The sequence below is a fragment of the Somniosus microcephalus genome, unplaced genomic scaffold (genome assembly GCF_052327205.1).
Source record: "Somniosus microcephalus isolate GS21.2 unplaced genomic scaffold, FLI_Smic_1.0 scaffold119, whole genome shotgun sequence".
Lineage (NCBI taxonomy): Eukaryota > Metazoa > Chordata > Chondrichthyes > Squaliformes > Somniosidae > Somniosus > Somniosus microcephalus.
The window spans coordinates 83,828-108,061 of NW_028225306.1; positions in this window are offsets into that span (position 1 = coordinate 83,828).

Sequence of the window (24,234 nt, forward strand, 5' to 3'; positions counted from 1 at the left end):
TCCGCGCCGGCCATCAAGCCCTGTCTAATTGATACGCTTATCAATTACTCCATAAAAGGCGATGAATTAGGAAAGTAATGAAAAGGCTTTTATTAACTAAAGAACAGAGCATGCCTCTCGTGGCCAACTGGTTCCAAGAAGGAAGTGGGTTGCCGAAACACCCACCTTTATACCTGGTCATGTGGGCGGAGCCAGCTGAGGCATGCATTGGTACACAGCGCCAACCAGAGGTAACAATATGCAATAACGATAACAGTAGGATACAATAACAGTGGTTTACCACATTCACCCCTTGTTTAAAATTTTGTCCGGCGGGGTGAAGTGTACTACAAGTTCGTGTAGGTAAGTCTATCAGGAGGCCTTGTATGACGTCCTGATCGTCGTGGTGGCGACGGCGGTGGTGCAATATCCAACGTCGAATCTGGTGTCTGGGTGGTCAACGAAGGATCCTGGGGCTCCGGCATGCCGTCTACAGGGGTTGGGTTGGGAGAAGTGGTGGGGGATAACGGTGGTAATTCAGGGGCACCTGAGGGTGCGAGGTCTCGTATGGAGACCGTGTCCTCCCGCCCGTCTGGGTATGCCACGTAGGCATACTGGGGGTTGGCGTGTAGGAGGTTCACCCTCTCGACCAGGGGGTCCATTTTATGGGTCCTCACGTGCCTCCGCAGTAGGACGGGCCCAGGAGAAGTCAGCCATGCTGGTAGCGAGGTTCCCGATGTGGACTTCCTGGGGAAAACGAACATTTGCTCATGAGGGGTGGCATTAGTGGCAGTACAAAGCAGTGACCGGATGGAGTGGAGCGCCGCAGGGAGGACCTCCTGCCAGCGAGAGGTCGGAAGGCCCTTAGATTTTAAGGCTAAGAGGACGGCCTTCCAAACCGTCGCGTTCTCTCTTTCCACCTGGCCATTCCCCCGGGGGTTGTAGCTGGTGGTCCTGCTCGTAGCAATACTTCTCGCGAGCAGGTACTGACGAAGTTCGTCGCTCATGAAAGATGAGCCCCTGTCGCTATGTATATAGCTAGGGAACCCGAACAGGGCGAAGAGGTCATTCAGACATTTGATGACCGTGGTACTGGTCATGTCTGGGCAAGGGATGGCGAACGGGAAACGGGAGTACTCATCAATTATGTTGAGGAAGTACACGTTGCGGTCAGAGGAGGGGAGGGGCCCTTTAAAATCGACGCTCAGTCGCTCAAAGGGGTGAGTGACCTTGATCAGGCTTGCTCTGTCTGGCCTATAAAAATGCGGTTTGCACTCAGCACAGATTTGGCAGTTCCTGGTCATGGTCCTGGCCTCCTCGATGGAGTAGGGCAGGTTACGGGATTTGATGAAATGGAAGAACCTGGTGACCCCCGGGTGGCAGAGGTCATTGTGGAGGGACTGCAGTCTATCAACCTGCGCGTTGGCGCATGTACCACGTGATAGGGCATCTGGGGGCTCATTGAGTTTCCCGGGCCGGTACAAGATATCGTAATTGTAGGTGGAGAGTTCAATTCTCCACCTCAAGATCTTGTCATTCTTGATTTTGCCCCTCTGCTTATTATTGAACATAAAAGCAACTGAACGCTGGTCAGTGAGAAGGGTAAACCGTTTTCCGGCCAGGTAATGCCTCCAGTGACGCACCGCTTCCACAATAGCCTGGGCCTCCTTTTCGACAGAGGAGTGTCGAATCTCGGGGCCCTGGAGGGTCCTTGAGAAAAAGGCCACGGGTCTCCCCGCCTGGTTAAGGGTTGCAGCTAGGGCGAAGTCGGATGCATCACTCTCCACTTGGAAGGGGATGGACTCATCCACTGCGTGCATTGTGGCCTTCGCAATATCGCTCTTGATAAGAGTGAAGGCTGCACACGCCTCTGGTGTCAGGGGGAAGGAGGTGGATTTGATGAGGGGTCTGGCTTTGTCCGCATAGTGGGGCACCCACTGAGCATAGTAAGAGAAAAACCCCAGGCATCTCTTCAGTGCTTTTTGGCAGTGGGGGAGGGGGAGCTCCATAAGGGGGCGCATTCTGTCGGGGTCGGGCCCGATGACTCCGTTCTCCACTACACAGCCGAGAATGGCAAGGCGTTTGGTGCGAAACATACATTTCTCCTTATTGTACGTTAGGTTCAGCCGCTGGGCCGTACGGAGGAATTTTTCTAGATTAACGTCATGGTCCTGCTGGTCGTGGCCGCAGATGGTGACGTTATCCAGGTAGGGAAAGGTGGCCTGCAGCGCGTTCTGGTCAACCATCCGGTCCATCTCCCTTTGGAAGACCGAAACCCCGTTGGTGACGCCGAAGGGAACCCTAAGGAAGTGGTAGAGGCGGCCGTTCGCCTCGAAGGCAGTATACTGGCGGTCCTCATGGCGGATGGGGAGTTGGTGGTATGCTGACTTAAGGTCAATGGTGGAGAATACTCTGTATTGCGCAATCTGATTGACCATATCAGATATGCGAGGAAGGGGGTATGCGTCCAGCTGAGTGTACCGGTTTATGGTTTGGCTGTAGTCAATGACCAGGCGGCGTTTATCGGTGGTTTTAACGACTACAACCTGGGCTCGCCAGGGGCTGGTGCTCCCTTCGATAATGCCCTCCTTCAGGAGCCGCTCCACCTCAGAGCTAATAAAAGCTCTGTCCCCGGCGCTGTACCGCCTGCTCTTGGTAGCGATGGGTTTACAGTCGCGGGTGAGGTTAGCGAACAAGGGAGGGGGGGGGACTTTGAGTGTGGAAAGGCTGCAAGTGGTGCACGGCGGGTGATTTAAAAGGTGTTGGTTGCAGACTGTGAGTGGGGGGAGGGGTCCACCGTATGCTAATGTGACACTTTTAAGGTGGCACTGAAAATCCAACCCTAGCAGCACAGCAGCGCAAAGACGGGGCAGGACAAGAAGTTTAAAATTTTTATATTCTGTGCCCCCAACCGAAAGGGTCACCACACAGTAGCCGCCGACGTCCATTGAATGGGACTTAGATGCCATAGAAATCCGATGGTGCGTTGGCAGGACCGTGAGGGAGTGGCTACGTACCGTGTCGGGGTGAATAAAACTCTCTGTGCTCCCGCTGTCAAATAGGCAAGTGGTGGCGCGGCCGTTTACCGTGATGTCCATCATGGACCTGGACAGATGATGAGGCAGGGCTTGATCCAGCGTAACGGAGGCCAGTGTATGGCTTAGTGAGTCGATATGGTCGTCCGACGAGATGGTGGTCGAGTCCGGAGACAAGATGGCGGTTGAGTGCGGCGGACAAAATGGCGGCGGCCATGATTCAGGTCCCCACGCGGCCGGAGGTGCACAAAATGGCGGATAAGATGGCTGCCCCCACGGTTCACACGCGGCGCTGCTGGCGTTCGCGGGTTTCCCCCTGCAGGCATTGGCGTAATGGCCTTTCTTCCCGCAGCCCGAGCAGGTAGCGGTCTTAGCCGGGCAGCGCGCTCTAGGGTGTTTTAACTGGCCACAGAAATAGCATTTTTGGGCCTGGTTATGGGGCATCGCTGCAGTTGGTACCGGGGGCGGCGGTCCCGATTGATTTCGGGACATCGCTGCAGCAGTTGGTACCGGGGGCGGCGGTCCCATGTCCCAAGGTCGCGATGGCGATGGCCATGGCGCGGCGCCGTTACGTGAGTATGCTTCAAGGTTTCGGTGGGCCACATCTAACGAGAGCGCAAGGGCTACGGCCGTCTTCAGGTCGAGCTCCTTGCTTTCGAGCAGTCTCTGCCGGGAGTAGTCGGACTGGAGGCCCCTAACAAAGGCATCACAGGTAAGTCCCTCCGCGTGCCCCGCAGCCGTTACCTCCTTACAGTCGCAGTCCCTGCAGAGTGTCTGTAACGCCCGTAAAAATGCCTCTACCGATTCCCCCGGTTGCTGCCTGCGGGATCCCAAGAGGTGTCTGGCGTAAATCGTGTTCACTGGGCGCGTGTATTGTCCTTTTAGTAGTTCAAGGGCCGCCGTGTACGTAGCAGCGTCCCGGATGAGTGTATATACTTGAGGGCTCACCTGGGCGGTCAAAACTTTTAGTTTGTTCTCCTCCAATGTCACGGCGGAGGCTTCTAGGAAGGATTCAAAACAGCTCAGCCAGTGTTCGAAATTGGTCGATGAACCCGCTGCTTGAGGGTCGAGGTCCAGGCATGCTGGTCTGAGGGCTCGCAGCAACGCCTGCTGTTGTTGTTGCTGTTGTTGCTGTTCAGGTGTCGACATTTTACTTTTAGTTAATAAAATTGATACGCTTATCAATTACTCCATAAAAGGCGATGAATTAGGAAAGTAATGAAAAGGCTTTTATTAACTAAAGAACAGAGCATGCCTCTCGTGGCCAACTGGTTCCAAGAAGGAAGTGGGTAGCCGAAACACCCACCTTTATACCTGGTCATGTGGGCGGAGCCAGCTGAGGCATGCATTGGTACACAGCGCCAACCAGAGGTAACAATATGCAATAACGATAACAGTAGGATACAATAACAGTGGTTTACCACACTATTCTAATCCTATTTTCCAGCAATTGGTCCATAGCCTTGTATGCTATGGCGTTTTAAATGCTTCTTGAATGTTGTGAGGGTTCCTGCCTCTACCACCCTTTCAGGCAGTGAGTTCCAGATTCCAACCACCCTCTGGGTGAAAAAGTTTTTCCTCAAATCCCCTCTAAACCTCCTGCCCCTTACCTTGAATCTATGCCCCCTGGTTATTGACCCCTCTACTAAGGGGAAAAGTTCCTTTCTATCTACACTATCTATGCCCCTCATAATTTTGTACACCTCAATCAGATCCCCCCTCAGCCTTCTCTGCTCTAAGGAAAACAACCCCAGCCTGTCCAGTCTCTCCTCATAGCTGAAGCGCTCCAGCCCAGGTAACATCCTGGTGAATCTCCTCTGCACCCTCTCCAATGCAATCATATCCTTCCTATAGTGTGGCGACCAGAACTGCACACAGTATTCCAGCTGTGGCCTAACTAGTGTTTTGTACAGCTCCATCATAACCTCCCTGCCCTTATATTCTATGCCTTGGCTAATGAAACCAAGTATCCCATATGCCTTTTTAACCACCTTATCTACCTGTCCTGCTGCCTTCAGGGACCTATGTACATGCACACCAAGGTCCCTCTGATCCTCTGTCCTTCCTGGGGTCCTACCATTCATTGTGTATTCCCTTCCCTTGTTAGTCCTCCCAAAATGCATCACCTCACACTTTTCAGGGTTAAATTCCATTTGCCACTGTTCTGCCCATCTGACCAATCCGTCTATATCGTCCTGTAGCCTGAGGCTTCACTCCACCAGTTTTCGTGTCATCTGCGAACTTACTGATTGTTGTGTCTGTGTATAATAAGACACAGACTGCAGGAGAACGGTACAACAGGTGGCTCACACGGGAACTGATTTGTACAGACTACTACTCAGTGCTATATACAGGTGTGGTCACTGCCGGTACTGCAGTATACATGAGCTGTAAAAGATAGTTCCCCCCTTAAAGGTATATACATTACAATTCCTCCCCTTTTAGATTAACAGTACCATAATACTCATTTAACAATTAAATATCAAACGAATTACAATTAACACTTTTAACATGCAACTTTAGCTGAAAATAGTCTATTTATATATTCAGTCTTTGGGGAGGCTTCCTGATCCTTTCTGGATAGCGCCTTTCCCGAGTGTCTTGCTCTTGGTGCGGAGGCGATTCTGGCCCCCTGTCGTCGGTTGGTTCATCAGCTTCCGATGCTACTGTTTCTGGGGTAGATGCGACCTGTACGTCGGGTTCATCACCAGGTACGTATGGGCGAGGCATGGGGTTGACTTGTTCCTGTGACTCTAGGATCTGGTCAGCATGGCGTCTCACGATGTTCTCCCCAACGTCCACTGTGTACATTAATGGGCCCTGCCGTGTGCATATCGTTCCTGGCTGCCATTTTTCTGTTCGCTAGTCGCGGGCCAAGACTGGTTGCCCTACATTGAAGCTCCTTGTTGGCTTCTCATGGATGTGCTGGAATTGCTTACTCTCAACATCTCTTCGTACGTTTGGTCTGAGCAAATCCAGGCGAGATCTTAACCTTCGGTTAAAGCACATCATGGCTGGGGCCTGGTTGGTGACTGCATGTGTCGCATTCCGGTAGGCGAACAGGAAATTGTCCACCTTGTGCTCCAGCGGAATGTTGTCATTGTACATAGCCTTTATTGCCTTCTTAAAGGTTTGTACGAACCTGTCAGCCAATCCATTTGTGGCTGGATGATACGGGGCAGATGTGTAATGCCTTACCCCATTCTTTTTCAAGAACCTCCGGAACTCTTCGGACACAAACTGTGGTCCGTTGTCGGAGCAAATCTGTTCTGGCAAGCCATTCCTGGCAAAAATGGTCCGTAGGACTGCAATAGTTTTCTCCGTGGTGGTGGAGGACATTTTGATGATCTCAGGCCATTTTGAGTGCGCATCCACGGCTATTAAAAACATTGAGTCCATGAATGGACCAGCAAAATCAATATGCACCCGTTGCCATGGAGATGAGGGCCACTCCCATGGGTGTAGAGGGGCCTGTGGCGCTGCATTTTGGACTTTCTGGCATCCTGAGCAGCTCTTGGTCAGGTCCTCGATTCGTTTATCAATTCCCGGCCACCACACATAAGCCCTGGCTAGGCTTTTCATTTTTACCCCTCCCAGATGACCCTCATGAAGCTCATTGAGCACTCTATCCCTTAACTTGGGTGGAATTACCACTCGGGATCCACACATCAAGGTCCCCCGGCACACTGACAGCTGTTCTCTCCTTGTCGAGAATGCTGGCAACAGTGAGTCGCCATGTGCTGGCCATCCCTTCACCTTCAAATCATATACCCGAGACAGTGTCGGGTCATTTCGGGTTTCCTTTTCGATACAAGCGTTAGTTACCGGTAGGTATTCAACTATAGTCGAATGGAATATTTCGACAGGCTCCACTGCTGGTGCTTCCTCCGCAGTAGGCAGTGGCAGGCGTGATAGCCCATCAGCATTTCCATGCTGTTTCGTGCCCTTATATTCAATCTCACAGTGGAGCGCCCCTAGAAAAAGTGACCATCTTTGTAGTCGTTGCGCAGTCATCACCAGAACGCCCTTCTTCGGATTAAAAATGGAGACAAGAGGCTGGTGATCAGTCAGCAAGGTGAATTTCTGCCCGTGCAGATAGTGATTGAACTTTTTCACTCCCCATACTAGGCTGAGGGCCTCCCTGTCAATCTGGGCGTAGTTACGCTCGGCTGAGGTTAGCGATCATGACGCAAAGGCTACTGGCCTCTCCGAGCCGTCTGAGAATTTGTGCGACAGCACCGCTCCAATGCCGTAGGGTGACGCATCACATGCCAACCGAATTGGTAATGCTGGGTTGTAATGGGCCAATACCTCTTTCGTTGTGATTATTGTCTTGCTCTTCTGGAAAGCTCATCTACATTCGTCACTCCACTTCCATGGCACCCCAGTTTGCAGTAGGGTATTCAGTGGGTGTAGTATTGTAGACAAATTTGGCAAGAACTTATGGTAGTAGTTTACCAGCCCGAGGAATGACCTCAGTTGTGACACATTTTCCGGTGCTGGAGCCTTGACTACTGCCTCAACCCCTCTTTATCGATAATGTGGCCACAATACGAGATCTGTTTTCTAAAAAACTCGCATTTGGGGTGGTTAGCTCGGAGCCCATATTCCTGCAATCTAGTGAGCACCTGCTCCAGGTTGGCAAGGTGATCACTGTCATTTTCGCCCATGACCAGGATGTCGTCCAAATAACACTGGATCCCTGGGATCCCTTGCAGGACTTGTTCCATTGCCCTCTGCCAAATAGCCGGAGCTGATGCTACCCCGAATACCAGCCGGTTGTATTGGTAGAGACCTTTATGGGTGTTGATTGTGACGTATTTTTTTGATGCATCTTCTACCTCCACTTGCAGATACGCCTGGGCCAGATCAATCTTAGTGAAGCGTTTCCCTCCAGATAGCGAGGCGAAAATATCTTCAATCCGCGGAAGTGGATATTGTACGGTGTGAAGGACCGGGTTCACTGTTACCTTGAAAGTCCCCACAGATGCGAACCTTCCTTGGTTCCCCAGGCATGCTGCTCAACGACTTTTTCATCACAGGGACGATGGGTGTAGCCCACTTGCTCCAGTCTACCTTGGACAGTACACCTGAACGTTCCAGACTCTCCAGCTCTGCTTCGACGGCTGGGCGGATCGCATAAGGCCTTAAAAAATTTTGGCCTTGCGTTTTCTTCAATTTTAATCGTCGCTGTTATGCCTTTGTGTTCCGAGTCCTTGCTGGAACACTTCTTTCGCGTCAGTTAGGATCTTTGACAGTCGCCCAGGTGTGACGTCATCATCCTTTTTGTCAGCCACAGTCAGTGCCTGTATGGAATGCCAATCCAGTTGTATTTTCCTGATCCATTCATGTCCCAGTAATGGTGGTCCTCCATCTTGCAATACATACAGGTCTAGTTTTGGTGTTTCCTTACCGTTATATATAACGGTTGTGATAAAAATGATAACTTCCGGGAAATTATGTCATCACTTCCTGTGAACTATGAACTATGAACTGTGTACATACCTCACTTCCTGTCATATGTCACTTCCTGTTGGACTGGTATAAATACTGGTCTGTTCAGTATTGTAAGAGGCTTCTACCAGAGGCATGGTAAAGACCTCTCTTGTGTATATAGTGTGTTTATAAGTTACTTAAAGCTTACTTTAAAGTTACTTGATGGTAAGTCTCCTTTTTCTTACATCAATTTAAGTAACTTAATATTTACACTGACAAATACTAGACCTTCAGACAAACTCGGAAGTTAAGGATCCAGGGAACCACCCATCATGGAGAAATTCCTTAGACCTATTCGTCTGGACTTGGACCCGAATACACCAGCAGCTGGCAGGGTATGGAAGCATTGGTATCGTACTTTTGAGAATTTTCTGGATGAATGTAAAGCGGATGCTCCTGCTAAATTGAAGATACTTGTCAATTATGTGACCCCAAAAGTGTTCGAATATGTTGATGACTGGGATAATTACGAAGAGGTGATTCGGGCACTTAAGAAGCTGTATGCGAAGACCCCAAATGAGGTCTATGCTAGACATCTACTGGCCACAGCCCGACAAGGGCCAGGGGAATCAATTGACGAATTCCTGCAAGAACTTCGCAGGCTCAGCGTAGATTGTAACTTTCAGGCAGCCTCAGCTGAGCTGTACCGCCAAGAAATGATTTGTGATGCTTTCATCTGCGGGATTGCCTCTCCATTTATACGCCAGCGTCTACTAGAAAGTAAAACACTTGAGCTACAAAAAGCTTTTGACCTAGCTTGTTCACTGGATTTGGCAAAGAGAAATGCAGACCTCTATCAGCTGCCCAGATCTCGATCTGCTGCTGTAGCTGCAACCAGACAATTCAAGCGGTCTCAGGTGAACCCTATCATGGGGGAATCTAATTCTGATAATTCTGATGAAGAGGAGGAGGACGACCCCACTTTAGCAGCCTCTTGGCAATCTAGGAAGGAATGCTTCTTTTGTGGAGATGCTTTTCACCCTAGGAAAACCTGCCCTGCTCGCAATGCAATCTGCAGTTATTGCGGGAAAAAAGGACACTTTGCTAAAGTTTGCCTATCAAGGGCCTCTACGAGGGCCAATCCAGCTAAGGCCTACCGAACTGCCCCAATTAGGGCCTATCAAGATGCTCCAGCTAGGACCTATCAAGCTTCCTCTCGAGCTCTCTCCCGAAGAAGCACACCAAGAGTTTTAGCCACTCTCTGTGCAACGACACCAATTACAGCTGCTTGCCCACAGAACCTGTCTCATGCAGCCACAAAAATTTCAATTAAAGGGCATACCTTAGATGCCTTAATTGACTCAGGAAGTACTGATAGTTTCATTAAGGAACAGATTGTTGCGAAATTGAAACTACATGTCTTCCCATCGGACCAGGCAATTGCGATGGCCCAGTCATCACTTAATACCAGAATCTCCGGCTTTTGTGTTGTTGATATGACACTTCATGGTCGTATGTATCCCTCCACCCGACTTTCGGTGCTCAAGGACTTATGTAGTGATCTCCTCTTAGGGCTGGACTTCCAAAAACAGCATAAGAAACTCACCATTGAGTTTGGTGGATCCAAACCCGGACTTACTATTTCTAATATACCGTCTAAATTACCATTTTGTGCATTATCAGCAGCTTCACTTGATGAACCCTCATTATTTGCCAGTATTCCGCCTCAATGCCAACCGATAATAACGAAATCACGGCGCTTTAATCAGGAAGACCAATCTTTTATTGCGGCTGAAATCTCTCGACTTCTAGCAGAGGATATCATTGAACCATGTTCGTCGCCCTGGCGGGCTCAAGTCGTCATTGTCAAGAACCCTCTAAAACCTCACAAACAGCGACTATGCATCGATTATTCGCAAACCATCAATCAATATACCGACTTGGACGCCTACCCATTGCCACGCATTGATGATATGGTTAATAAACTGGCCGAATACAAAGTGTTCTCAACTTACGATTTAAAAAGTGCCTATCATCAGTTACCCTTGAAGGTCTCAGATAAGCAGTACACAGCCTTTGAGGCTAATGGACGGCTGTACCAATTTCGTCGCCTCCCATTCGGGGTTACTAATGGAGTGGCTGTCTTTCAACGGGCAATGGATGGCCTGGTTAAGCAGGAAAACCTAAGGGACACTTTTCCCTATCTTGATAACATTACCATTGCAGGTCACGATCAACAGGAACACGACTCCAACCTCCAAAAATTTCGGGATGCCCTCCATCGCCGTAATTTGACCCTGAATGAATCCAAATCTGTTGAGTCGCAACCGACCATCAACATCCTTGGCTACTGCGTAGGCAATGGTATCATTAAGCCAGACCCAGAAAGACTTTGCCCGCTCCAAGAGCTCCCGTCACCTAAGAATCCGGCTTCTTTACGTCGGGCTCTCGGTCTGTTTGCATACTACGCTAAATGGATTCCTCATTTTTCGGACAAAATCCAACCCTTGCTGCATGCTAGATCATTTCCACTGGGAACAGCGGCTGTTGCAGCCTTTAACCTTCTCAAAAAACAGTTGGAGAAAGCGGCTCTTCACTCCATTGATGAGAATCTCCCTTTCGTGGTTGAATGTGATGCCTCGGAGGTGGCGATCTCGGCTACTCTGAATCAGGCAGGTCGTCCTGTAGCATTTATGTCCAGGACCTTACAAGGTGCCGAGCTACATTATCCTCCGGTTGAGAAAGAAGCCACAGCCATCATAGAGGCAGTACGGAAGTGGAACCATTTTCTAGCTCGCCAGCACTTTACATTGATCACGGACCAACGATCAGTCGCCTTCATGCTCGATAATCGAAAACGAACCAAAATTAAGAATAATAAAATACAACTTTGGAGGATGGAACTGGCCTCTTTTGGTTATACCATTCTCTATCGGCCTGGCAAGGAGAATGTGGCCCCGGACACCCTCACACGGGCATTCTGCTCCACTATGTCATTCTCCACTCTCATGGATGTCCACAATGGTTTGTGTCATCCTGGCGTTACGCGCATGCTACATTTCGTACGATCACGGAATCTCCCTTTTTCCACTGGAGATGTAAAGAAAATATGCTCAGAATGCCGGCTTTGTGCGGAATTAAAACCTCAGTTCTTCCGCCCCTCAGATGGTATACTCATACATGCAACCCAACCGATGCAACGACTTAGCATCGATTTTAAGGGCCCAGTGCCCCTCTTCAACTCGGAACACATATTTGCTCACCATGATCGACGAATATTCACGTTTTCCGTTTGCCTTCCCCTGCTCCAATATGCTGGCGTCCACAGTAATCTGCTGCCTTGAGCAGGTATTTTCTCTCTGTGGCATGCCGGCTTATATTCACTCAGATCGGGGTCCATCCTTTATGTCAAGGGAACTCAAGGACTACCTCTCAGAACGGGGAATTGCTACAAGCAAAACAACACCATACCATCCCATCGGAAATGGGCAGGTAGAGAGGTATAACGGTATCATCTGGAATTCCGTACGTCTCGCTTTAAGATCTCGGGGCCTACCAGACCAGCAATGGGAAACAGTGCTTCCGGATGCATTGCACTCTATACGGTCCCTGCTTTCTACAGCCACAAATACTACACCTCATGAGCGGTTCTTTGGATTCCAGCGTCGCTCATCTCATGGGACATCACTCCCGTCATGGCTAACTACTCCTGGACCTGTATTACTCCGAAGATACGTTCGGACGTCTAAAAATGACCCTCTTGTAGACGAGGTCGAACTAACCGATGCCAACCCCACCTATGCAAATATACGATATTCTGACGGCCGAGAATCTACCGTATCATTACGGGATCTGGCTCCCTGCCCACCAGGACCTAGTGGGACATCGGGTGATGGCATTTCACCAGGAAACTCTTGGGACCTATCGGGTACCCCTCTCCAGGATCCTGATTGGACACCAACTAGCTTGGTGCCGGTAGAACCCCGTGCTCAAGGTTGCGACCCTCCCAGTACCGCGCATGAAAGTACTGATCCACCACAGACCAGCTCTGCACCTCCCTCTGAACAGAGGCAGTCCGACTTTGAACCTATTGGGGCTCGTACTCGAAGCCATGATCTCCCCGACCCTTCACAGGGCAATCCAGGCCACACAGACTCTGACCAATGGCCAACCGCATGTAAGCGGACCAGCGACCCTCTACGACGGGAATCCAAACGGGTGCGACTCTTCCTTGTTCGGCGGCTGCGGACCAAAAGGTAGACCACAGCCTCCTAATCCTGCAGGAGGGAAGAATGTGATAAAAATGATAACTTCCGGGAAGTTATGTCATCACTTCCTGTGAACTATGAACTATGAACTGTGTACATACCTCACTTCCTGTCATATGTCACTTCCTGTTGGACTGGTATAAATACTGGTCTGTTCAGTATTGTAAGAGGCTTCTACCAGAGGCATGGTAAAGACCTCTCTTGTGTATATAGTGTGTTTATAAGTTACTTAAAGCTTACTTTAAAGTTACTTGATGGTAAGTCTCCTTTTTCTTACATCAACGGTCACCCTTATTTTTCCTTTGGGGTAGCCTTTTTGCCCCGTGTACGTCTTCAAAATAATTTTTGTGTCTCTCAAGGGTATGTGTGAGAATAGCCGCTCGTAGTCCCGTTGGTTTATGACTGTTAGGGCTGATCCTGTGTCCAATTCCATCTTTACCTGGACTCCTGCTATCTTGAGAGTGACCCAAATGGTTCGGTGATCCTCCGTTGTGATCACATTATGTAGTTTCAGACAACTCAGTTCTCTGCTTTCGGAGTCGTTATCGCTCTTTTGTTCGTCTGAACTATTCTCCGTCATCTTATGTACCTTCTTGTACTTTTCTTTGGTAGGTTTCTTATTGCTGGTTTTCTTTCCCGACCTGCAGACTCGTGCTATGTGTCCTACTTTTCCACACTGTCTGCACACTTTGTCTTTGAACCAGCAATCATTCTGGTCGTGTGTTGTTCTGCCGCCGCGATAGCACTTCTCTGTTCCATATGACATTTCGTTTGTGCCATATTCTTGCGGTCTCTGTTGTATCTCTGCAGCGCCCCGTGCTGCTGCTTCATATGATACCGCAATGCTGAAAGCCTTTTCCAGCGTAAGGTCCTTTTCAGATAAAAGCCGTTTCTGTGTTCCTTCACTTTGAAGCCCACACATAAACTTGTCCCTTAAGGTATCTGCCAGTCCCGCTCCAAAGTGGCAGTGTTTCGATAGTTTGCGCAGTTCTGTTAAATAATCAGCATTGCTTTCATCCTTATGCTGGTTCCGTTTGTGAAACTTGAATCTTTCTGCTATCAGCAGCAGTGTGGGGTTTAAATGTTCCTGTAGTATCGTTACTATGTCTTCAAAACTCTTTTCCATTGGCTTCGTTGGGGTTACTAGATTTCGTAATAAACCATACGTCTTTGCACCCATTAAATTTAACAATACCGACGCTTTCTTGTCATCTGACACCTCATTTGCCTTGCAGTATACCTCTATTCATTCGACATATGTAGTCCAATCTTCGACTTCATTGTCAAACGCGGTGATACTGCCACTCTTTGGCATTTTGGGTGTGGTTTAAAATGGTGTCTCCCAATGGCTTAAAATGGCGTCTCCCGCGCTTTCCTTCCTCCCCCGCTGCTGCTAACGCCGCTCTCGGCGGTCCTCGTGGCAATGGCGGCGCCTCGTGGGTTTCTGTGCGTCTCTCCCTCTCTTCGACGCTGCTTGGCCCCTGAACACCGGCTGTGCCCTGTGCGCTCTGCCCTCTCTCTCTCTCCCCCGCCGACGCTGCTCGGCCCTTTGCTGTGCCGCTCGGTCGGGCTCTAGCCCGCCGCTGTCCAGGAAGGGTCTGCACACTACCTGTTGCCAGCCCGTTTCGCTGGACCACCTCGACTGGAAAGCCAAGCCTGGCTCTCAACAGCCTCCCCCGCAATTCTCGAGTCTCTACTGGATGACTGGGCGGTTGCCCGTGGTCGACGCCCGAGTCTCTGGCCTTGACCTCCAATCCACTGATCTCCAGGAACGAATCCCCAGGAGGTGATGCAGAGTTGCAGGTAGGTTCGAACTTGCCTTGTCGCCAATGTTGTGTCTGTGTATAATAAGACACAGACTGCAGGAGAACGGTACAACAGGTGTTTACTCAACGTGGCTCACACGGGAACTGATCTGTACAGATTACTACTCAGTGCTATATACAGGTGTGGTCACTGCCGGTACTGCAGTATACATGAGCTGTAAAAGATAGTTCCCCCCTTAAAGGTATATACATTACACTGATCATACCTCCTACATTCATATCTAATTAATTAATGTACACTACAAACAGCAAAGGACCCAGCACTGATCCCTGCAGTACATCACTGGACACAGGCTTCCAGTCACAAAAACAACCTTTGACCATCACCCTCTGCCTCCTGCCACTAAGCCAATTTTGGATCCGATGTGCCAAATTGCCCTGGATCCCATGGGTTCTTACCTTCTTGACCAATCTCCCATGTGGGACTTTGTCAAAAGCCTTACTGAAGTCCATGTAGACCACATCAACTGCACTACCCTCATCCACACACCTAGTCACCTCCTCGAAAAATTCAATCAAATTGGTTAGACATGATCTCTCCCTGACAAAGCCATGCTGACTATCCTTGATTAATCCTTGCCTCTCCAAGTGGAGACTAATTCTGTCCCTCAGAATTTTTTCCAATAATTTCCCTACCACTGATGTTAGGCTCACTGGCTTGTAATTTCCTGGTTTATCCCTACTACCCTTGTTGAATAATGGTACTACGTTAGCTGTCCTCCAGTCCACCGGCACCTCCCCTGTGGCCAGAGAGGTTCTGAAAATTTGTGTCAGAGCCCCTGCAATCTCCTCCCTTGCCTCACACAGCAGGCTGGGATACATCTTGTCTGGGCCTGGGGATTTATCCACTTTTAAGCCCACTAAAACCACTAGTACCTCCTCCCTCGCAATACTAATTTGTTTAAGTATATCACAATCCCCCTGCCTGATTTCTATGCCAACATCGTCCTTCTCCATAGTGAACACAGATGCAAAATATTCATTTAAAACCTCACCCACATCTTCTGGCTCTACACAGAGATTGCCACTTTGGTCCCTAATGGGCCCTACTCTTTCCCTGGTTATCCTCTTGCCCTTAATATACTTATACTTTATTTCGCCCTCCAATGATTTTTAATGCCCCCTCTTCGCTCTCCTAATTGCTTTTTTAAGTACCCCCCTGCACTTTCTATACTCCTCTAGGGCTTCCACTGTTTTTAGTCCTTTGTATCTGCCAAAAGCCTCCCTTTTTTTCCTAATCCATTCTTGTATGTCCCTTGACATCCAGGGTTCCCTGGGCTTGTTGGTCCCACCCTTGACCTTTACGGGAACATGTTGCCATTGTACTCTCTCTATTTTCTTTCTGAAAGATTCCCATTGCTCCGATGTGGATTTTCCTACAAGTACCTGATCCCAGTCCACTTTGGCCAGATCCTGCCTTATCATATAAAAATCGGCCTTCCCCCAATTTAGAACCTTTATTTCTGGTCTATCTTTGTCCTTTTCCATGACTACCTTAAATCTCACCGAATTATGGTCACTGTCACCAAAATGCTCTCTTACTGACACTTCTACCACTTGCCCGGCTACATTCCCTAGAATTAGGTCCAGTACCGCCCCCTCTCTTGTAGGACTTTCTACATGCTGGCTCAAAAAGCTCTCCTGGATGCACTTTAAGAATTCCGCACCCTCTGAGCCTTTCACACAGATGAATGCTGGAGGAGGGGTGTGTCTGAAGTAAAAAGGCGGAGGTTGTGAATATTTATTTTATATTTAATCATATTTTCTAAAGTATTGTCTTATTTTAAATTAAATTGAAAAGGGTTTATTTTTTGCTTTGTGGTGCCTGCTGTACATGGTCCATGTCTCTGAGGCATACAGGAGGGCGGGTATCACTACTGCCCTGTAGACCATGAGCTTGGTGCCAGGTTTGAGGTCCTGGTCTTCAAACACTCTCTTCCTCAGGCGACCGAAGGCTGCACTGGCACACTGAAGGCGGTGTTGGACGTTGTCGTCGACGTCTGCCCTTGTTGACAGTAGGCTCCCGAGGTATGGAAAGTGGTCCACGTTGTCCAAGGCCTTGTCGTGGATTTTGATAATCGGGGGGCAGCACTGCATGGCGGGGGCAGGTTGGTAGAGGACCTTTGTCTTACGGGTGCGCTCCGCCAAATTGAAGAAGCTCCGCTCGGGGCCCGGATCCGCGGACTCTCAGGTTTGGATTCCCCTTTATTCTCTCCCCTTCTCTGATCTCAATCGGATCTGGGGGAAAACTCACTTTCCCTCACTGATTGCGGCTCTTCACCAACACCGACTTTACAAAGAAAGCCCCGAGCGGCAGCCTGGAGCTCAGGCCCAGCGCGCAGGCGTGGGGGAGGATGATTGACAGGGGCCCAGGGTGTGTGCTGAGCATGCGCGGTGCGGGCCGGGCGCCTGTGGAGCAGGAGAGGGGGGGGCCATGGGGCGCATGTGTGGGGTCAGCCACAACTCAGCGCAGCGGCCGGAGCGCTTTCTGGAGCGCGGGGGCTTGTGGGGATTGCAGCTGCCATTACTGTTGATCCTTTCAACCAACCTGTGCAGCAGCTGGGGCCTGAAAATCAGCTTCACTGCCCCTGGGCTGGGAAAAGGGGGACATGAGTACAGGTACCGTACCATAGTGGTTATGTTACTGGACTAGTTATCCAGAGGCCTGGACTAGTGATCTGGAGAAGTGAGTTCAAGTGAAAACTATATCTAACTCCTTCTTGAATATATTTAACAATTCATTAAATATATTCAAGAAGGACTTAGATATATTTTTTAAGGCTAAAGGGATCAAGGGATATGGGGAGAAAGCAGGGACAGGGTACTGATTTTGGATGATCAGCCATGATCTCATTGAATGGCGGAGCAGGCTCGAGGGGCCGAATGGCCTACTCCAGCTCCTATATTCTAAGTTTCCATGTAATCCCAGCCCGGCAGTTGCAGAACTTAAATTCAGTTAATTAAATAAATCTGGAATTAAAAGGCTAGTAATGGTGACCATGAAACCGTCGTTAAAAACCCATCTGGTTCACTAATCTGACTGGCTTATATGTGACTTCAGACTCACAGCAATGTGGTTGTCTCTTCACTGCCCTCTGAAGTGGCCTAGCAAGCCCCTCAGTTATACCAAACCACTGTAAAGAAGTGTAACCGCACTGTGGGAGCACCTTCACCACACGGACTGCAGCGGTTCAAGGCGGCGGCTCGCCACCACCTTCTCAAGGGCAACTCGAGATGGGCAATAAATGCTGGTGTTGCCAGCGATGCTCACATCCCGTGAAGGCTGAAGGGATCAATTGAATGGCAGAGCAGGCTCGAGGGGCAGAATGGCCGACTCCTGCTCCTATCTTCTATGTTTCTATGAATGATTATATAAAAAAAATGGAGACCACATTCTCCCTCTTACCCCTTTCTACACTCCTTTCACAGGGTTTTAGAAGTGGAGCCTTTACAGACAGGAGGCTGAGACCTAACATCACGTCAAGATCTGACGGAGTTACAGGATTCTTCAGGACCCGATGCAATCGGTCCTCCAATCTGCTGGCACATCAGTGAACCAGCGAGTTCACACTGATGAGAGACCTTTTAAATGTTCTGAGTGTGGGAAGAGCTTCAAGATCTACAAGCACCTGAAGCGACACCAGTGGCTACACACTGGGGAGAGCCCGTTCACCGGCCCCGTGTTCCAGAAGGGATTCACTCAGCCATCCGCTCTGATGATACACCAGCGAGTTCACACTAGGGAGAGACCTTTAACCCGCTCCGTGTGTGGGATGGGATTAATTGCACCCTCCGTGCTGCTGAGACACCAGCTTGTCCACACTGATGTGAGACCGTTGACCTGCTCCGTGTTTTTGAATCGATTCTCTCATTCTGCCACCCTCCTGAGACACCAACTTGTTCACAGTGATGAGAGACCGATTAAATGTTCTGACTGTGGGAAGAGATTTAAAAGGTCCCAGGATCTGAAGAGACACCAGCTGGAGAGAGCAGGAGAGATTCTGTTCACCTGCTCCGTGTGTGGGAAGAGATTCATTCGGTCCTCGAATCTGCTGGCACACCAGCGAGTTCACACTAGGGAGAGACCGGTGAAACAGTCCGACTGTGGGAAAAGCTTTAAAAGGTCCCAGGAGCTGAAGGGACACCAGCTGGAGAGAGCAGGAAAGAGGCCGTTCACCTGCTCCGTGTGTGGGAAGGGATTCACTCAGTCATCCCACCTACTGATACACCAGCGAGTTCACACTGATGAGAGACCGTTTAAATGTTCTGTCTGTGGGAAGAGCTTTAAAAGCTCCGTGGAACTGAAGTTACACCAGCGAGTTCACACTGACGAGAGACCATTTACATGTCCTGTCTGTGGGAAGAGCTTTAAAAGCTCCACGGAACTGAAGTTACACCAGCGAGTTCACACTGATGAGAGACCATTTACATGTTCTGCCTGTGGGATGAGCTTTAAAACCTCTAGGGATCTGAAGCAACACCAGCGAGTTCACACCGATGAGAGACCATTTACATGTTCTGCCTGTGGGAAGAGCTTTAAAACCTCTAGGGATCTGAAGCAACACCAGCGACTTCACTCCGATCAGAGACCATTTACATGTTCTGTCTGTGGGATGAGCTTTAAAAGCTCCAGTAATCTGAACGGACACCAGCGAGTTCACACTGGGAAAAGGCCATTCACCTGCTCCGTGTGTGGGAAGGGATTCACTCTGTCAGCCCACCTGGTGAGACACCAGCAAGTTCACACTGATGAGAGACCATTTAACTGTTCTGACTGTGGGAAGAGCTTTAAAACCTCTGGGGATCTGAAGCAACACCAGCGAGTTCACACTGGGGAGAAACTGTTCACCTGCTCCGTGTGTGGGAAGGGATTCACTCTGTCAGCCAACCTGTTGAGACACCAGCAAGTTCACACTGATGAGAGACCATTTAACTGTTCTGACTGTGGGAAGAGCTTTAAAACCTCTGGGGGTCTGAAGAAACACCAGCGAGTTCACTCCGATCAGAGACCATTTACATGTTCTGACTGTGGGAAGAGCTTTAAAAGCTCCGGGAATCTGAAGGGACACCAGCAAGTTCACACTGATCTGTAGTGCAGGGCCCTGTAGTAAGCTGGGGCGACATGAACATGGAATGGATGAATGTTTTATAAATTCTTGTACTGCTGTTTAATCTTTAAGACTGTTGTGCTGATGATTCCCTTCGATTGACTGTTCATGGTGTTACATAGAATGTACAGCACAGAAACAGGCCATTCGGCCCAACTGGTCCATGCCGGTGTTTATGCCCCACACCCACCCTACTTCAATTAACCTGATCAACATCTCCTCCCATTCCTTTCTCCCTCATGTGGCTTCCCGTTAAATGCATCTATGCTGTTCACCGTAACCACTCCTTGTGGTAGTGAGTTCCCCATTCTACCACTCTCTGGGTAAAGATTTTTCCCCTGAATTCACTATTGGATTTATTAGTGCCTTTTATATTTATGGCCCCATAAATATGATGAGATTCTGTTAAGCTGCCCAGTATGTTGTTGTACTTTGTCTTTTTCTGATGAATGAAACATTACTGAGCCCCTGTACCCGTGTTATGGGATGAAGTGCCAGACAAGTGAAGGCACAATGTCTGGGTGTGAATCGAATAATAACCTCACGGGCCGTATAGATGTGATAACTGGACGGGCTTGTGGTTATAGTCTGGTCACAGATGGACTAAATTCCCTGAATTAGCAGGAGTTCAGGAGGCGGTCAACAGACGGGTCCAAACAATCCCATTTCCTGAGCGGTAACCAAGCTTGTGTATAAGAACAGGCCACTTAAGCTGTTGTCAGTTGGAACAGACTCGAGAAGATCGCGCGTGAATCCACTGTACTTCTATTCTCCAGATTGAGGGAATTATCACCTGATCTGTGTTATGCAGCGCTCTTAATAAAGCCCGGAGAGACAATTTGTGTTCTTGTGAGCTTGATTATTGGGTATCCAAAACCCTGGGACTCCCGATCATTAGAGTCAACCTCAGTGTGTGGAAAGGGATTCCCTGGTGTATCCCACCCGCTGACACACCAGAGTGTCCACAGTGTGACTGCGGTGGGTCGATTCCACTGTTTCCGATGCCTTTAATCACAGGCATGTGCGGCCCAGTTAAAGGGACATCGACCGTCACATCCTCTTCTCTCGGAGTATTGGTGTCAGTTAAAGAGTCTGTCACCTTTTTGTCTTCTCCTTTGTAACTAAAGGGACAATGTGTCTCCTTACCTCAGCGTAACACCTCAATATTTAAAGGGACATTGTCTCTCTGTATTCATAGAATCACAGAATAGCACAGAAGGAGGCCATTCGGCCCATCGAGTCTGTGCCGGCTCTTTCGAAGAGCAATCCAGTTAGTCCCACTCCTCCGCTCTTTCCCCATATCCCTGCAATTTATTTCAGTTCAAGTATTTATCCCGTCCCCTTTTGAAGGCTCCTGTTGAATCTGCTTCCACCGCCCTATCAGGCAGCGCGTTCCCCATCACAACAACTCGCTGTGGAAAAAAAGTTTCCTCATGTCACCTCTGGTTCTTTTGCCAATCACCTTAAATCTGTGTCCTCTGGTTATCAACCCTTCCTCCGCTGGAAACAGTTTCTCCTTATTTACTCTATCCAAACTATTCATGATTTTTAACACCTCTATCAAATCTCCCCTTATCCTTCTCTGCTCCAAGGAGAACAACCCCAGCTTCTCCCGTCTCTCCACATAACTGAAGTCCCTCATCCCTGGTACCATTCTAGTTAATGTCCCCTTAACCTTCTCTGCTCCAAGGAGAACAACCCCAGCTTCTCCAGTCTCTCCGCATAACTGAAGTCCCTCATCCCTTGTACCATTCTAGTAAATCGCCCCTTAGCCTTCTCTGCTCCAAGGAGAACAACCCCAGCTTCTCCAGTCTCTCCACATCACTGAAGTCCCTCATCCCCGGTACCATTCCAGTAAATCGCCCCTTAACCTTCTCTGCTCCAAAGAGAACAACCCCAGCTTCTCCAGTCTCTACACATAACTGAAGCCCCTCATCCCTGGTACCATTCTAGTAAATCTCCCCTTAACCTTCTCTTGTCCAAGGAGAACAATCCCAGCTTCTCCAGTCTCTACACATAACTGAAGTCCCTCATCCCTGGTACCATTCTAGTAAATCTCCTCTGCACCCTCTCCAAGGCCTTGACATCCTTCCTAAAGTGTGGTGCCCAGCTGAGGCCTAGCCAGTGTTTTATAAAGGCTTAGCATAACTATTTGCTTTTGTACTCTATTCCTCTATTAATAAAGTCAAGGATCCTGTATGCTTTTTTAACAGCCTTCTCAACTTGTCCTGCCACCTTCTAAGATTTGTGTACATACACCCCGAGGCCTCTCTGTTCCTGCACCCTCTTTAAAACTGGACCATTTAGTTTTATTGCCTCTCCTCATTCTTCCTACCAAAATGAATCACTTCACACTCCTGTGTTAAATTTCATCTGCCACATGTCTGCCCATTTCACCAGTCTGTCTATGTCCTCCTGAAGTCTGCTACTATCCTCATTGTTTACGACATTTCCAAGTTTCATGTCCTCTGCAAACTTTGAAATTGAGCCCTGTACACCCAAGTCCCGGTCATTAATATGGATCAAAAAGAGCAGTGGTCCTAATTGTGAGCCCTGGGGATCCCCACTGAATCCCTCCCTCCAGTCTGAAACACAGCCGTTCCCCACTACTCTCTGCCTTCTGTCCATGAGCCCATTCTAGATCCATGCTGCCACTGTCCCTTTAATCCCATGGACTAAGGCCAACAAGTCTATTATGTGGGACTTTGTCAAACGCCCTTTGAGAGTCCATATACACAACATCAACCGCTCTACCCTCAACCCTCTCCGTTACTTCATCAAAGAACTCCATCAAGTTAGCCAGACACGATTTGCCTTTAACAAACTGACTTTCAGTTACTAGCCCAGACATTTCTAAGGGCCAATGAATTTTGTCCCGGATTATTGTCTCTAAAAGTTTCCCCACCACCGACGTTAGGCTGACTGGCCTGTAGTTGTCGGGTTTATTCCTCTCCCCTATTTTAAACAGGGCTGTAACATTTGCAATCCTCCTGTCCTCTGGCACCACCCCCATGTCCAAGGAGGATTGGAAGATTGTGGCCGGAGCCTCCGCAATTTTCACCCCTACTTCTCTCAGTAACCGAGGACAAATCCCATCCGGACCGGGCGACTTTTCTACTTTGAGGACTGCCAACCTTTGAAGTCCCTCCTCTTTATCTATTTGTATCCTATCCAGTATCGCTCCGGCCTCCTCCTTTACTGCTACATTGGCAGCATCCTCTTCTCCAGTGAAGACAGATGCAAAGTTCTCATTTAGTCCCTCAGCCCAGCCCTCTGCCTCCACAAGACAATCTCCCTTTAGGTCCCCAATCAGCCCCTCCCTTCCTTTGACTGCACTTTTACTAGTTAAGTGTTTATAAAAGACCTTTGGGTTCCCTTTTATGTTAGCTGCTAATCTGCTCTCATACTCTCTCCTTGCCCCTCTTATTCCATTGTTTAGATCTCCTCTGTACTTTCTATATTCAGCATGATTCCCCACTGTATTATCAACCTTACATTTGTCATAAACCTCCTTTTTCTCTCTCACTTTAACCTCTATCTTTAGTCATCCAGGGAGCTCTAGCTTTGGATGCCCTTCCTTTCCCCCTCATAGGAATGTGTCTGCTCTGTACCCGAACCAGCTCCTCTTTGAAGGCCTCCCATTGTTCATTTTCTGTTTTGCCTCCCAATTTTTGACTCCAATCCACCTGGGCCAGATCCATTTTCCTCTCACTGCAGTTATCCCTCCTCCAGTTAAATATTTTTTATGCTTGATTGTTCTTTGTCCTTTTCTATAACTATTCTAAACCTGATGATATTATGATCACTGATCCCCTAAATACTCTCCCACTGAAACACGCTCCACTCGCCCCACTTCATTCCCCAGAACTAGATCCAGCTCTGCTTCCTTCCTCATTGGGCTGGTGTGGTAAACCACTGTTATTGTTGTTCACCGTTGTTGTTGTTGCACACTGTTGTATCTAGGCATGCCTCAGCATGCCTCTGCTGGCTCCGCCCCTGGCTCCACCCACAGGCCCAGGTATAAAGGTGACTGCTCTGCAGCCCCCTGCCTTCTTGGAAACCAGTCAACCACAAGAGGCATGCTCTGTTCTTTGTTAATAAAAGCCTTTTAGTTACTCTCCTAACTCTCCGTCTTTTATGAGTAATTGATAGCGCATCAATTTTATTAACAAAAACAAAATGTCGGCACCAAACGCTGAGCAGCAGGCACTGCAGCAAACGACGGCACCAAACGCTGAGCAGCAGGCGCTGCTGCATGCCCTCAGACCAACGTGCCTGGACCTAAACCCTCAAGAGGCGGGTTCATCTACCAAGTTCGCACAATGGCTGCGTTGCTTCGAAGCTTACCTGGAAGCCTCAGCCGTGACACTAGATGGAAACAAACTAAAAATCCTGGCCTCCAAGGTGGGCCACCAAGGCTACACACTCATCCAGGATGCGACTACCTACACGGTGGCTATCGATCTGCTAAAAGGACAATACACACGCCCGGTAAATACGGTTTATGCCAGACACCACCTGAGATCCCGCAAACAGCAGTCCGGGGAATCGTTGGAGGCATTCCTACGGGCACTACAGATAC